We start from the raw sequence: 16,008 nt of genomic DNA on the forward strand, positions 1-16,008 counted from the left end.
TATTTTTAATTCTAGTTTAGATTGTATCTTATATTGTTTTGAGATAGAATTACTAAACATAGCAAAAAAAATTAACATCTTTCTTTTAAAGAAATTAAAAGATTGGAAGCAACATTTTTTTTTATTAGGTACGATATTGAGAAGGAAATTCTAAATCAGTGATTGCCTCTGAATCAGTTACTTGATTATATTAATTATCTCTTCTACCTTGGTTCTCCATTTACTGAATGAGGTTAATTACAGCTACCCTCACTTATCCCATAGGACTTTTTAGGAGAATGGATAGAATAATAAGTATATCAGTATACCTAATGTGAGATAATCAGAATACAAAGTATTATACTATAATACAATTTTAGTAAAGGAATGTATGTACTATAAAAATGAATTTTTAAAAGTGAGAATGTTTACTATAAACGGAAGGATCTCAGAATGGATGAAAAGAGTAAGAAGATGGAGAGGGCAGGGATTGAAAAAAGATAACAGGGAAGGGAAGGGATTAGATGATTCTAACAAGAAAAAGAAAATAAGATCTCTGCTATGTCATATAATTAGAGATAATTCCAGAATTGGGTTTGGGCTTTGAGAATGACAGGACACATTAGTGGGGCAGGGGCATCCATCTCTGTGGCCCATGGAATTCTGAAGGGCAAGGAATACAGTACATTACTGGGATCTAAAGTGGGTATGTCTAAGGCTGAAGTTATTGACTGCCCCTATATACTAGTTTCTGCTCCATTGTTTCTCCTAAGTTGTTCAATGAGATGATAATTCTACCCTGAACCCAGAAGTAAAAGCTTTAGTCATTGTTCTCGTTTCACTCTTCTTTATACTCCATATCAAGTAGTCTTCCAGTGCTATCAAATTTTTTCCCACCATGTCACTTTCAATTCTTTCTGCCTCTTTGCTGTCAGGACTGCATTGGAATCTTGCTACTCTGGTCTTGTACCTCGTCTCCCAGTCTCCACTCATTCCCTTTTCTGATACAGAATCCAACAGACCATCACTCCTATTGCAGAATTACTATCATGAGGTCAGATCTCTCTTCATCAGTCTTTAGTGAATCCTCACTTGCTACTGAATTAAACTGAGACCCTTTAGGACACTCTACTTGAAATTGCCAAATGTCCGAATCCACTTTTCCAGACTCACTATTTATGCTCTAATCACACTGACCTTACACCATCTCCCTTAATACCTTGTGTTTCACTCATATTTGAAGGTTTTATTCCAGCTATTCCTCTGCACTTGGAACTTGTACTCTCTAAATTTTTTTTTTTTTCAGTTTAGTCAATCTTTCAAACTTCCCCTCAAATTTCGACACTGCGGTGCTGGAGCGTGAGTTGAGTGTTTGCATCTCCTCTCAGCTCTGTGTTCAGTGATACTTCATTAACAATTTAAAACCATCCATGGCGGAAATATTTACACAGTAAGCAACTAACAAATAGTAAAAATCAGGTACCACTCCCCAACCAGAACCAGTTTTAAACCAGCACATCACTGCTACTACTTCTAAATCTTTGATTGTTTCCACTGACTTACTTTTTGTATCTCTCAGTTGAACCCTTCTTTATGTACTAAAATAAATACTTATAAAAATCATTTAATTTATGCCTTGACTTCCCAACCTGATTGTCTTCTGCAGTTCATTAGCCAGGTCCCATATTTTCCTATGTATCTTTCTCAGTATGAAGAAAGGTACTTACTAAGTGAAGACTGAAGCATTAGTATACAGCTCTTCTAGGCTTCTCTGGCTTTGAAGATTATTGCCTTTTAAAAATTTAGAAATTATATCTTACTAATTTTTTCTTTCTATTCATCCAATGCTAGTGTGATGTCTCACTTGTATGTATCCAAAACTGTTTGTTTGAATCACCTCTGAATGCTCATGGTAAATGGTAAGCAAATAAAAACTTTTACATGATGGTAAAGAGGCATATTAAAGTGGCTTTTTTTCTACATTTTATTCCTAACATAAACCAAACTGAAGGTGTAATTTTATCTAATAATGTAAGTTTAATATGGAACCAATATCTTTGATGTTGATTAGAATTTGTAAGTGTCTCAGATATAATTGGGAAGTCATGCAGGTGAATAAAGCTACTAACTAGCTAACATGTACTGAGCATGTACTATGTGCTACACACTATGCTTTTTACATATATTTTCTCATTTAATCCTGATATCATCTTTCTGAGGTTAGTACAATTAATACGCTCATATTATGAATGAGGAAACTGACTCTGTTATAGTTATGTGACTGTACTCAACAGCACCAGCTTATTAGTAATGGGATGGCTCTCAGCCATTCTGACTCCTGAATTCTCATCTTAACCACTTTATACCTTAATTCTACACAAGAACAACACTTATTCTGTAGATTCCACACAAGAACAACTCTACCATTATAGAACTGGTGGAATGGTACTATGTTTTCAATGTTTGCCCATACCAAGTCAAGAAAATTCTGAATATTAAGCTAAATGTTTCAAACTAATCTCTTAATAATACTTCTTTTGATTAGTGAAGTTTTATTTTCAACCTACTCTACTGTCCCGTTTTAAGATAAAAAAAATATATATTGTTGGTTAAATCATCACTTCATGGCAAATAGAGGGGAAAGGTGGAAGCAGTGACAGATTTCCTCTTCTTGGGCTCTAAAATCACTGCAAATAGTGACTGTAGCCATGAAATCAGAAGACAATTGCTTCTTGGCAGGAAAGCGATGACAAACCTAGAAAGTGTGTTGAAGAGCAGAGACATTACTTTTTCGACAAAGGTCCATATAGTCAAGGCTATCATCTTCCCATTGGCCATGTATGGTTTTGAGAGCTGGACCATAAAGAAAGCAAAGTGCTGAAGAATTGATGCCTTTGAACTGTGGGGCTGGAGAAGACTCATGAGAGTCCCCTGGACAGCAAGATCAAACCAGTCAATCTTAAGGGAAATCAACCCTGAATACTTGTTTGAAGGACTAATGCTGAAACTGAAACTCCAGTATTTTGGTCATCTGATGAGAATTGCTGACTCATTGGAAAAGTCCCCGATGCTGGGAAAGATTGAGGGCAGAAGGAGAAGAGGGCATCAGAGGATGAGATGGCTGGATGGCATCACCGATGCAATGGACATGAACTTGGACAAACTTCAGAAGACGGTGAGGGACAGAGAGGCCTGGAGTGCTGCAGTTCATGGGGTTGCAAAGAATTGGACGTGACTGGGTGACTGAACAAAAAACATCGCTTACGAGGCTCTAAAAACAAATTTCTAATGGAGGTCTTCCTTTGTGTCTCAGTGCTAATCCAGATGGTCTGGGAGTTAAAAGCAGGTAGGAGAAGGTGTGATACTTTTCATCAAAGACTTGATAATCAGCTGCTTGAGAAATGGCAGTTAGCATTTCTGCTACCTGAACACAGCAACCCACTTCAGTATTTTTGCCTGGAGAATCTCACGGACAGAGGAGCCTGGTGGGCTACAGTCCATAGGGCCACACAGTGTCAGACATAACTGAAGCAACTTACATGCATGTACATGTAGAACAAGTAGAAGATTAGTTGGTAATTAGGTGGTAATCTCTACAGTACTAATTGGTAGAATTTAAAAATTATAAGGTATCCGTAAAAGCGAGATAACTGGTAACAGCTTCAAAGAAGTGGAAGTGGAAACTTGAAGGTTGATTTTGGAGAGCAGCAGATGCGTGGATATAGTCAAGAGAAGAAAAACAACAAGTCAATGTGCTTAGGCAGAAATTGAACATGATACATTTGGTGACTCTTTGCTGAGGCTCTAAATTTCTGAATACTACTGAGTTTTAATCCCATCAACTCTCAATATCATTTGTACAAATCGTAGGGCTTCAAGGTCATGACATACTTTATCCAGAAGAAACAGTTGCCTTGCTGACAAGGAAAGTCAAATTAAACACAGTGTTTACATTTTTATTTTGTTATGCATGTCAGCTCCTAGCTACTCATAGCATTCATTTTCCTCTTCTTGCTCCTTGATCTTTTGATGGTGTCTGGCAACTGAAAGCATAGGGGCCTTTGACAGAAAGCACCGAAGCCTTTGACTGGGAGACTGTCCTGCAGGCTTGAGACTGTTGTTTTTGCACCAGTTATTATCCTTTCTTTTTTTTTTTTTCCAAACTCAATTTATTACCTTGGAGTCTGTGATCTCACACTAGAAAGACAGTCATTGTCTCCACAATGTTTTAAAGTCATTTTCCCTTGTGATTCAGCAAGTGTCTGATTGCCCTTCTGCTCTTCTCCTATTTGTCTTGTTTTGCTCCTAGACAGGATTCCCACGTTCACCCTCAGATTTGGTTAAGAGTAGTAAGTGTTCTGATGTAGTTCTTTCTCTGCTTCTGGCACCTTGTTGGATAAAGTAATGTCCTAGTTTAATTTATAGTAACAGGCTTTCGTAAAAGTGTTCTTCTCTGGAGCCAACACAGGAGTGCATTCACTGAACTGGAAGGGGTTGCCTTTTTGTCTGGGTACTTCCCAGATGAGTTGCTTATTCAGTGACCTCTTACCTCTTTCCTTCTTGACCTGTTTGGCTGCATGCAATCTTTTCTGATCAGTGGGTTGCTTTTCTTACTAGCACTCTGAGAGACTGGGAGGAGAGTACAATGAAAACTTTGTCCTTCTCCTCATTCTGCAGTATTTCTTTTTTTTTTTCTGGTACATTTTAATTTACACAGTCACCCAAAAATAACCATGGCCAGCACTCTTTCCTAGGTCTCAGCTTTCCTCTTGTACATTTTTTTTTTTTTTTTTTGGGGGGGGGGGGAGATAATTGTTTATCAGCTTCTGGTTGGATTTCCTCCGAAGTTCTCAATACTGAATCTGGTTCTGTAATGAATCTGAGTCAATATCTCCTTAAAGAAATTTTATAATAAGAGATAAGTCCATTCAAGTTTTAACACTCTCTTAAGATTCTTCAAAACAGGGGTTTCACCTGCATGCTAGATGTGGCAGGCTCTTTTTGCTCCAAATGGGACTCTCAGGTCTTAGCTATATAGAAATTAAGTGTTGGGATGTATTTTCTCAGGTATCGATGCTGAAAACCTGGTTTCTGTGCATTGGTGCTGGATTGAATCTTGGAGATAGGGTTTTGGGTAAAATACAAAGAATAGTTTTATTGCTTCGCCGGGCAAAGGTGAAACTGTTTAGCTCAGACTGAGACTTGAACCCATGTGCCGGGACTCAAACCCAGCCAAAACCGACTGGTTTTCCAACTGGGATTACAGACCTGGTTTCAGAAATTAATGAAGCTCAGCTTCTTGGTATCTCATCTCAAAAATAATTCGCTGAGAGACCAAGTGATAAGTAAGAAGTGGATTTATTCAGAGAGAAACACACTCCACAGATAGAATGTGGGGCATCACAGAGGGTGAACGTGGCCTCAGAATATGGTGGGGTTAACTTTTATGGGCTGAGTAATTGCTTAGGCTAAAGAGTGTGAGGACTATTCTGACCATTTTGGGGAAGGGATAGAGATTTCTAGGAATTGGGTCACTGCTCACTTTTTGGTCTTTGTTGGTTGGCCTTGGAACTGTCATGGTGCCTCTCAGTGTGTCATTTAGCTTGTTCATGTGTTACTACTGAGGATCAAGGTCTTGTCAAAGTTGACTTGTCTGCCATCTTGGACAAATTTGATTCTAAGCAGTTTACGTTGTTGTTTATGTCAGGCTATGTCATTCTTTCAAACACTGTGCCTTGCCCTCTTCCCTCCTGTTTCAAAGTGGGGACAGAGCAGTCTCCTTCCCTTGAAAACTGTTTGCACCTGCCCAGGAGGACTTGGTAAGGGACCTTACGGCAGCAGTTCAAGGGCGGGATCCTGACAAGGGTTGGGGTGTGCCCAGGGCCTGCACTCTTAATCTGGTCTCAAGTAATCTCCCGATGGGCTTCTCTAGTTCCTTTTAACTTGACCTCAGGTGGTCTTCTCAGGAATGAAGAATGCTGACATCTTCCCTTTGGGGGATTTTAGTTCTACAGGACTTCCCAGGTGGGACAGCCTGCCAATACTGGAGACACAAGAGACTTGGGTTTGATGCCTGGGTTGGGAAGATTCCCTGGGGGAGGAAATGGCAACCCAGTCCAATATTCTTTCCTAGGAAATTCCATGGACCGAGGAACCTGGCAGGCTTTGGGGCTGCAAAGAGTTGAACATGATTGAGCAGGCATGCACTTGGTTCTATAAAGAGCTCAAAAGATATTGTTATGTGTATTCCTTGAGGAGGAACCGGGACCCTGCCCCAGAGGCTGCACTATTGTTTCTTTGCATCTGCATCTCCCTTGTCTCTGCATCCATTCTCCTCCCTGATTAGCAGCTCTTTGAATCTGCCTTTTGGAATTCATGGAAGGTAATGAGGCTAGAGTCTGTTCTCTACAACAAGAAATGGGGGACACAGAAAGGCTTCTGTGCCCCAGGAGCCCCACAGGGTCCTGCTCAGTTTCAGTATGAAACCTGAAACATGCTCACTTGGCCTGTGGCAAAATATGGTATTTCCGGTTCACTCATCTCTCAAGAACTCTTCCCTAGACAACATTTTCAAAATCCATGAGAAATTAATTATAATCAAATTTAAACTTTGGAAAAAGCCATGCTCTCCATTTTTCTTCATTATTTCTAAACCAACATGAGAAAATAAGTAGAAACAGTGGGACTTCTTGATGACTATAAAAATATGTTTTTATGGGTAGAGTGTAGTTAGAGTTATTGACTGTAACAGTTGTGCTCGTGTTTTAAAATGTCCCTGAGACTTGTCTTAATCAGGTAAGTAACACACAGACACAGGAATGACTGTCATGAAGGAAGAAGTGTTTATACTCACAAATTCCTAGACACGTAAAGTGTAGGACTCTATGTAAAGGGTGGCCCTGGTGGCTCAGATAGTAAAGAATTCACCTGCAATGCAGGAGACCCATGTTCAATCCCTGGGTTGGGAATATCCTCTGAGAAAGGGAATGGCTCCCCATTGCAATATTCTTGCCTAGAGAATCCCATGAACAGAGGAGCCTGGCGGACTACGGTCCATGGGGTTGCAAAGAGTCAGACATGACCGAGTGACAAAAGACTCGCCCATGCACACCAGATAGAGCCACCTGGCAAAATAACAGAGCTGATTAGGAGGCAGAGGGAAAGGAATGCAATGTGGGTAAGAGCCTTTATTATAGTTTTTGAGGGAGTGAATGGGTAAGCCAGGGTAGATGGACAGTGGCCTTGAGTATAAGAGCTAGATAGAGGAGGTGATTGTGAGATGTGGGTTTGGGATTGTTTGGTTTGCCAGGCACACAAGTGAGTTGTTGGCGATCTCTTAGGAGTTAGCTAACGGTGGGAGGGGCAGTCTCATCCAGTCTCAGCAAAGTCACAAGATGTTAAAGCATAAGAATGAAAAGACATGCTTAATACAGTGGGTAAATATTTTTAAAAATGTCTCTTATAAAAACACCACCCACGAAACACAACCTGATTTGTAGCACTTGCTGAATTCCATTGGAACTTGAGCCATGCTACGACTTAAGAAAATCCATTTTTTAAGGATGACTTCTCTGACATGGCTATGTAGGAGGCCTTAGGTAAAGGAGAAATTAGAGTTAAGATGAAATGTAGGGAGTCATGATGATATTCCAAGTAATCACCAGAGGCTCACCTTGGTGTTGGGAGTGGATTTCAGTCATGATCAAAGTTTAGGACTTCTTCCCTATGTATGATGACTTACAAATCAGATTGATTATATTCTTTGCAGCCAAAGATGGAGAAACTCTATACAGTCAGCAAAAACAAGACTGGGCTCAGTCTTGTGTCTGACTGTGGCTCAGATCATGAACTCCTTATTGCTAAATTCAGACTTAAATTGAAGAAAGTGGGGAAAACCACTAGACCATTAAGGTATGACCTAAATCAAATCCCTTATGATTATACAGTGGAAGTGAGAAATAGATTTAAGGGACTAGATCTGATAGACAGAGTGCTTGATGAACTATGAACAGAGGTTCATGACATTGTACAGGAGACAGGGACCAAGACCATCCCCAAGAAAAAGAAATGCAAAAAAGCAAAATGGCTGTCTGAGGAGGCCTTACAAATAGCTGTGAAAAGAAGGGAAGTGAAAAGCAAAGGAGAAAAGGAAAGATATACCCATTTGAATGCAGAGTTCCAAATAATAGCAAGGAGAGATAAGAGAGCCTTCCTCAGCGATCAATGCAAAGAAATAGAGCAAAACAATAGAATGGGAAAGACTAGAGATCTCTTCAAGAAAATGAGAGCTACCAAGGGAACATTTCATGCAAAGATGGACTCAATAAAGGACAGAAATGGTAGGGACCTAACAGAAGCAGAAGATATTAAGAAGAGGTGGCAAGAATACACAGAAGAACTGTACAAAAAAGATCTTCAGGACCCAGATAACCATGATGGTGTGATCACTCACCTAGAGCTAGACATCCTGGAATGTGAAGTCAAGTGGGCCTTAGGAAGCATCACTACAAACAAAGCTAGTGGAGGTGATGGAATTCCAGTTGAGCTATTTCAAATCCTAAAAGATGATGCTGTGAAAGTGCTGCTCTCAATATGTCAGGAAATTTGGAAAACTCAGCAGTGGCCACAGGACTGGAAAAGGTCAGTTTTCATTCCAATCCCAAAGAAAGGCAATGCCAAAAAATGCTCAAACTACTGCACAATTGCACTCATCTCACACGCTAGTAAAGTAATGTCAGAATTCTTCAAGCCAGGCTTCAGCAATACGTGAACTGTGAACTTCCAGATGTTCAAGCTGGTTTTAGAAAAGGCAGAGGAACCAGAGATCAAATTGCAAATATCTGCTGGATCATCAAAAAAGCAAGAGAGTTCCAGAAAAACATCTATTTCTGCTTTATTGACTATGCCAAAGCCTTTGACTGTGTGGACCACAATAAACTGTGGAACATTCTGAAAGAGATGGGAATACCAGACCACCTGACCTGCCTCTTGAGAAACCTGTATGCAGTTAGGAAGCAACAGTTAGAACTGGACATGGAACAACAGACTGGTTCCAAATAGGAAAAGGAGTACGTCAAGGCTGTATATTGTCAACCTGCTTATTTAACTTATATGTAGAGTACATCATGAGAAACGCTGGGCTGGACAAAGCACAAGCTGGAATCAAGATTGCTGGGAGAAATATCAATAACCTTGGATATGCAGGTGATACCACCCTTATGGCAGAAAGCAAAGGAGAACTAAAGAGCCTCTTGATGAAAGTGAAAGAGGAGAGTGAAAAAGTTGGCTTAAAGCTCAACATTCAGAAAACTAAGATCATGCATCTGGTACCATCACTTCATGGGAAATAGATGGGGAAATAGTGAAAACTGGCTAACTTTATTTTTTTGGGCTCCAACATTTTTGCAGATGGTAATTGCAGCCATGAAATTAAAAGACAGTTGCTCCTTGGAAGGAAAGTTATGACCAACCTAGACAGCATATTAAAAAGCAGAGACATTACTTTGCTAACAAAGGTCTGTCTAGTCAAGGCAATGGTTTTTTCAGTGGTCATGTATGGATGTGAGAGTTGGACTATAAAGAAAGCTGAGCACCGAAGAATTGATGCTTTTGAACTGTGGTGTTGGAGAAGACTCTTGAGAGTCCCTTGGACTGCAAGGAGATCCAACCAGTCCATCCTAAAGGAGATCAGTCCTGGGTGTTCATTGGAAAGAGTGAAGTTGAAATTGAAACTCCAATACTTTGGCCACCTGATGCGAAGAGCTGACTTATTTGAAAAGACCCTGATGTTGGGAAAGATTGAGGGCTGGAGGAGAAGGGGACTACAGAGGATGAGATGGTTGGATGGCATCACTGACTCAATGAACATGAGTTTGGGTAAACTCTTGGAGTTGGTGATGGATAAGGAGGCCTGGCATGCTGTGGTTCATGGGGTCAAAAGGGTCGGACATGACTGAGCAACTGAACTAAGCTGATGATGACTTATGTTTATCCCCTTGCAAACCACTAGATCATTTACAGTTCCATTGATAGTGATAAAATATTACTTTGATAAAATATTACCTAATATAGATCAATGAGTGAAAGAATGGAATAAAATTTTCATTAAGAATTTTAGGAAGTAAAGAATAGTTTGTGAGGAATTTTACATTTAGCAGCTATAAAGTAAGAAAGTAAATCAAACATTTTATTCTGAAGTATCTTTAAGTCATGACAGATATTTAGACTTCTTAAAATAAAATTTAAAATAGTTTTTCCTCTAATAATTCATTTCATGTTTTTTTAAAGATACTTGTAAGTGGAAATCTTGATATCCTCACAGGCTCATAAGTACTTCCCATAGATATATTTTTTTAAAAAAATGAAGACAAATGGATAGGAATGTTAATTTTCTGATAAAAATGCTCTTTAATATTTGGAGACAATTCTCCGTGGGTTTCTCACCTTTCTGTACATCTTTTAGACAGAGTTACTGCCTTTTACAAAATGTTTTCTAGAATGTATTTGCAGAAGATATACTTGAAAAAAAAAAAAGATATACTTGGAAATAGTAATAGTGTCACTGCTGGAGCAAAAGTTGGTCAAGCTTATTGTCCATTATAAAAAAAAAAAGAAAGAAAAAAACGTGGGTTCTCAAGTTTAGGATTCCTCTTCAGTAATGTAGCCCACTGTATTTATGTGTCTGTGTCCTGCTCCCTCTGTGTTCCTCTATGGGAATGGAGGCTCAGGTAACCAGCATGAATGTTGGCTCTCTGGCTGCTCAATTGCTGTGAGTAATAAATTGTTCTTTGCGTTTGACCAAGGAATCCCATGTCGTCTTCCAGCACTCAAGAAATTTTGGTAGACTAACTTGTTAGTTTGCAGGCAGGGTATAATTTCAGACCCTTCATAACACTTGATACCCTGAAAAACTTTTACACACTTGTACCAGGGTACATTGTAAGACTCTTCAGGGCAGAATTGCTTTTGATATCCCCAAACTGGAAACAAACCAAATATCTCAGAATAATGTGTCTGATCACAACAGACACAAGTAAACTATATTTTTAGACATAAATTCATTGGTATACGTAGTATAGAGAAACAAAAGATATAATAAATGTCATGGTAGTGGTGATCAGCAATGGAGAAAGAGGGTAAATTGCAGAAGAAACTCACAGGGAACATTTATAGGGCCATTAGCACCCCATGTGCTCATCTAGGTGTTAGATACATGGGTTCTTTATATTTATTCACCATTCTGTGGATTTGTGTTTAATGAACCTTTTGTGAGAGTGCTATTTCACAATAAGAGTTGTTAAAAATTAGTTTAGAAAGAATTCCTCAATCTATTATTCTTTGGAAGAGATAACCCAACATATTTGCTCACTGTGAAAACTGTAAACAAGGAAAAAAGGGAACTTTATATTAAAGATTAAGTAAACCTTTACAGTCATTAACAAACATGTTTTAATGCTTTGTTGAATAAGATTCCTCATAAATTTGAAAGATTTATAAGCTTGAGGTGGAAATCAGAGTTTGTTTTGAGAATGATTCTTGTGTGTTTTTGATAGTGTTAGACTTCTGAGAGTAAGCGCTGTAAATGTATACATAAGATGAATGTATACATACATCTCTTTGAAGTGCTTTATGGAAGGCAGTGGTGATATTGCCGGTTTTCAAGAGTATATCAGCATAATTGCCCTTGGTTCATCTACTTTTAAGGAAAAAATGGTCCATTAACAAGGTAGATATTTGGAATTATTTATGCTACCTCTGTGTGTTATGCTTTTGAAAGAACATAGAATATATGGTCATTTGATAAAATGCATTTCATGGTTAAGAAAATTTTCATTTTTCAACTCCCTTGTGTTCATTACTACATATTAAATATTAATATTTCTTTGATCTGCCAGTGTGTGCCTCTCTAGTATATCCTCTTTGCTCATTGCAGTATTTCTTTCTGTTTATTAAAAAATGCAGAAAATACACTCTTTTCAATCTTAAATATTTTTTAAGGGAGAGGCAGTTTTCTTCAGTTTGTCAATAAGATTTAAAAGAACAAAGAAGTAATAATTATGAGACGGATTTAGTGGTGTAGTGTGTTGAATGGCTAAAACCTTAGAGTTTTCTTCATGTTTTAAATGGTGCTTTTCATCTTTAGCTGCTGAAAGTCATACTACAGTTTCATAGGAGGTGCTGTCCTCTAGGGATGAGGAAATGAATGCCAAACAGAAGAGACTAACACAAGCCTACAGCACTGACAGTGGGATTCAAAACCAAGAAGTCAAGATTCAAACACAAGTTCAAAGCTCTTTTCTGCTAAATCACAAGTTCTTAGTCCTGAACCAAAGCCGTCAGTACCTGAGGAAATTCTCTGGCACTGCTCTCTGCTTTCCTTCCTCAGGCCCTGCTTGTTGCCTTGCACTTGTCCATTGAAGTTGAATTCACAACTCTCTAATTTCAGCCTAAGTCCTGTTCTCCAGCTAGGGTGTGTGTGAGGGAGAGAGAAGAATGAAAGATTTCTGGAGCCCTGAGGGCTGATTTTTCATTAGCATTAATATAAGCAACCAGGACAACAGAGGACTCAGCAGCAGATGGCTGATAAGTTCCCCTCTTGTTCAATATATTCTGAAATGGAATTAATTTTTAATACCACATGTTAGCAGTCATCTAATACAGAGGTAATCTTGCAGTTCCTTCCAGTAAGCACAGATGCTGTTGATGGAGTAAATGGAAGTCTGACTCTAATGGAAAGTGTTTTTCCACCTTTTCCTAGGATAGGCATTTTGGTCTGAATTTTGCTGGTGTGTACTTATAAGACACTCAATAACTGTTAACTCTTTTAGGGTATGGCTGAGTGAATGGATCATAGTATAGTGGAGAAAGCGCTGGACTGGAAGTCAGAGAAATTGAAATCTGTTCCTTGACTTTTTTGCTAATCAGCAGTGTGAGTGTAAATATATCACTGACTGTTTTGATTTTAGTTTGTATAAACAAATGAGTATATGAATTAATGTGAGGATTTCTAAGATACTGTTAACGAATTCTCTGTTTCTCAGACATTGCAAATGATAAATACTACTCGTTGTCTTCAGCTATTCAAAGTAAAAAGATAGCTATGTTTTTAATTCAATGATTTAAATAAGGTATATTCTTTACGAAGCCCAGTTTCCTGACATTTTTATTGCACAATAATAATAACAGGTAGAATTTATAGAGCCCTTAGTATGTTTCAGGTAATATATTAAGGACTTTATAAACACTATCTCATTTAATCCTTTATGAATTAGTCATTATCATAATTTCATAGATGATTAGACTTAAGCTTTGGGAGTTTGAATAACTTGACAAGGCCCAGAAGCTGCTCCTGATTGGTAAGCTATGACTTCAACTTATTTCTGTGTTACTCCAGAGGCCGTGTCATAACCATAGCTGTGTACCTGAGTGGTGCCTGATAATACAGGGTTATCAAAAAGAATTACTGGTTCAAGATAGGCGGTCTTAAAGTGGCTTTAACCTTATTATTTTTTTTTTTTTTAATTTTAAAGGTAATATACAGTTACATTCTTTGTGCAAAATTCAGATAACTCATGGCAAGATGTGAAATGTCCTCTTTACGCACCCTTCCACTCCCATTCTCCTTTCCAACAGTGTAACTGCTGTCTATAGGAGAGTTTGAGAGGTGGTGTTAGTGACCAAAAGGAAACCCAAGGGGGTCCGAAGGATAATTGTTTTCTGATTCTTAATCTGGATATTTGGTAACCCAGAGATACCCATTTTTGTGAAAATACATCTGGCTATACATTTATGGTTTGTATACTTTGTGTATGTACATAATATTCCAATAAAAAGCTTATCCAAGAAAATGTCATTGTATAAACATACTGTATGATTAGTTATCTCAGGGCCTCTCTTTTGGAGAACTTTGGGAAAAGCCTTATAAAAACTGAGTTTTCTCTTTATTCCTTGAGGATTGATGATCCTACCCCATAATTTCTAGAATCCACTTTTGTTTTACCATTTGTTGGGAGCCTCCTACATGCTCAGCAAGCTCTGTACAATGTGTTTCTCTGTGTCAGGCTACCCATATTCTCAGAAGAATACCTAATTTCAATCCATGCTTAATTTTTAATCTTCAGTTCAGTTGCTCAGTCGTGTCCGACTCCTTGCGACCCCATGAATCGCAGCATGCCAGGCCTCCCTGTCCATCACAAACTCCCGGAGTTTGCTCAAACTCATGTCCATGGAGTTGGTGATGCCATCCAGCCATCTCATCCTCTGTCATCCCCTTCTCCTCTGCCCCCAATCCCTCCCAGCATCAGGGTCTTTTCCAATGAGTCAGCTCTTCGCATTTTAAATCTTAGTTTAATTCAAATCTCAAATTTTCACAGTGGATCGTGTCAGGAAGAATACTTCTTCCCCATCCACTTGGTTTCTATGAGGAAGGATTTTACTTAAAATAGCGTTATCTATCTACGTGAAGCTCTGGGTGGCAGCTTTGGTATTTGTTTCCTTCTCCAATGAATAGCCTAACACTTCCCTTTTCATGTCTCTTAGGAGGCACATGCTGACACGGAGCTCTTGCCCACAGTTGACCATAGAGGGGTTCATTGTTTCTGCTCGCCAACATCCAGTGCTCTTCTCTGGACACGTGGAAGGCAGAATTTACTGGTGGGGTCATATTTATTAGTTTGGCCACTGGCTCAGGATTGACAGTGGTATTCACTTTTGGAGCAGAGCATGTGATGGCCAGAAACACGGAGAGACTTTTCAGAACCCTGTCTTATCTTTCTACCATAATAGCCAGCGAAGTCTGAGATGGTGTTGCTCCTTCAGTTTTGATTTCAGAGAGAAGACAAGAACATAGAGCAGAGTCTCATCTGACCTGTGATGGACACGTTAAATGAGCAAGAAATTTGCCTTTGTAGCTTCAAGTCACCGAGATTTTGGGGTCATTTGGTGTTGCAGGGCAATCTGGGCTGTTCTGACCAATAGTCAGGAGTTAAAATTAGTAGCTGAGGCTCTGTTCTTGGGTGTGAGGAGTCGTTCAGCGCTGCCTGTATGGGGCATGTGTGATAAGTCACTTGGTCATGTCTGACTCTTTGCAGCCCTATGGACTGTAGCCCACCAGGCTCCTCTGTCCATGGGATTCTCCAGGCAAGAATACTGGAGTGGGTTTCCATGCCCTCCCCCAGGGAATCTTCTTGACCCATGGATTGAATTCATGTCTCCTGCGGCTCCGGCATTTGCAGGCAGATTCCTTACCCCCGAGCTACGGGGAAAGGCCTCCTGTGTGGTTGGGTGAACCTAACCCTCAGGTTTAGCTTTTAAGAATTTATTTATTAAAAGTTCAGAAGTTTATTTAGAGGCTATATTCTTCCAAACCAATGTAATAGAGAAGAATTTTTAAAATGTCTCTTGTTTTACCTTGCTCTTCTGCCTAAATTGTTGGTTTAGAACTTGTATGGAGTCAAGGAGCATTGTCTACTAGACTTCCTCTATTGTAAATCTGTCAGGTTCTAAAGGGGACCAAGTGACCAGGAAAGGAGCTGAAGAGGTCGGTAGAGGCAAGATCATGCCTGGTCTCCTAGGTCATGTTAGCGATTTGTCTTTAATTCTGTTAGGCATTCAAAGAAGATTTCAGGCAGATATGTGTCAAGAAGGATTTGCATTTTTCAAAGAACAGTCTGATTGGTGTGTCGAGAGTGCATTAGAGGATATGAAAACAGACCTGGGACACTGGTTAAGAAGACATTGCTGGAAATCCTGACAGAGCATGGTGGTTGCCCAAAGACAAGAAATTACATCGTGGTTAAAATGATGAAATAAACATGTCCTTTTTTCTCTTATGGTCTGGCTTGATCTGGGGATACATTTCAGAATATTTAGAGGAATGGAAGCATCACATAGCCTTTGGGCAATCTTCCAAGTGCGTTACTGTCTCTTTCTCAATCTCTCTGTCTCTCTCTCTCTCTCATTATGTATGCATGCGCACGCACACACACATAGAAACTTACACATAGCTTTTGATTTGAGATTACATTTTCT

This window comes from Dama dama, chromosome 31 (assembly GCF_033118175.1).
Source record: "Dama dama isolate Ldn47 chromosome 31, ASM3311817v1, whole genome shotgun sequence".
NCBI classification, from domain to species: domain Eukaryota; kingdom Metazoa; phylum Chordata; class Mammalia; order Artiodactyla; family Cervidae; genus Dama; species Dama dama.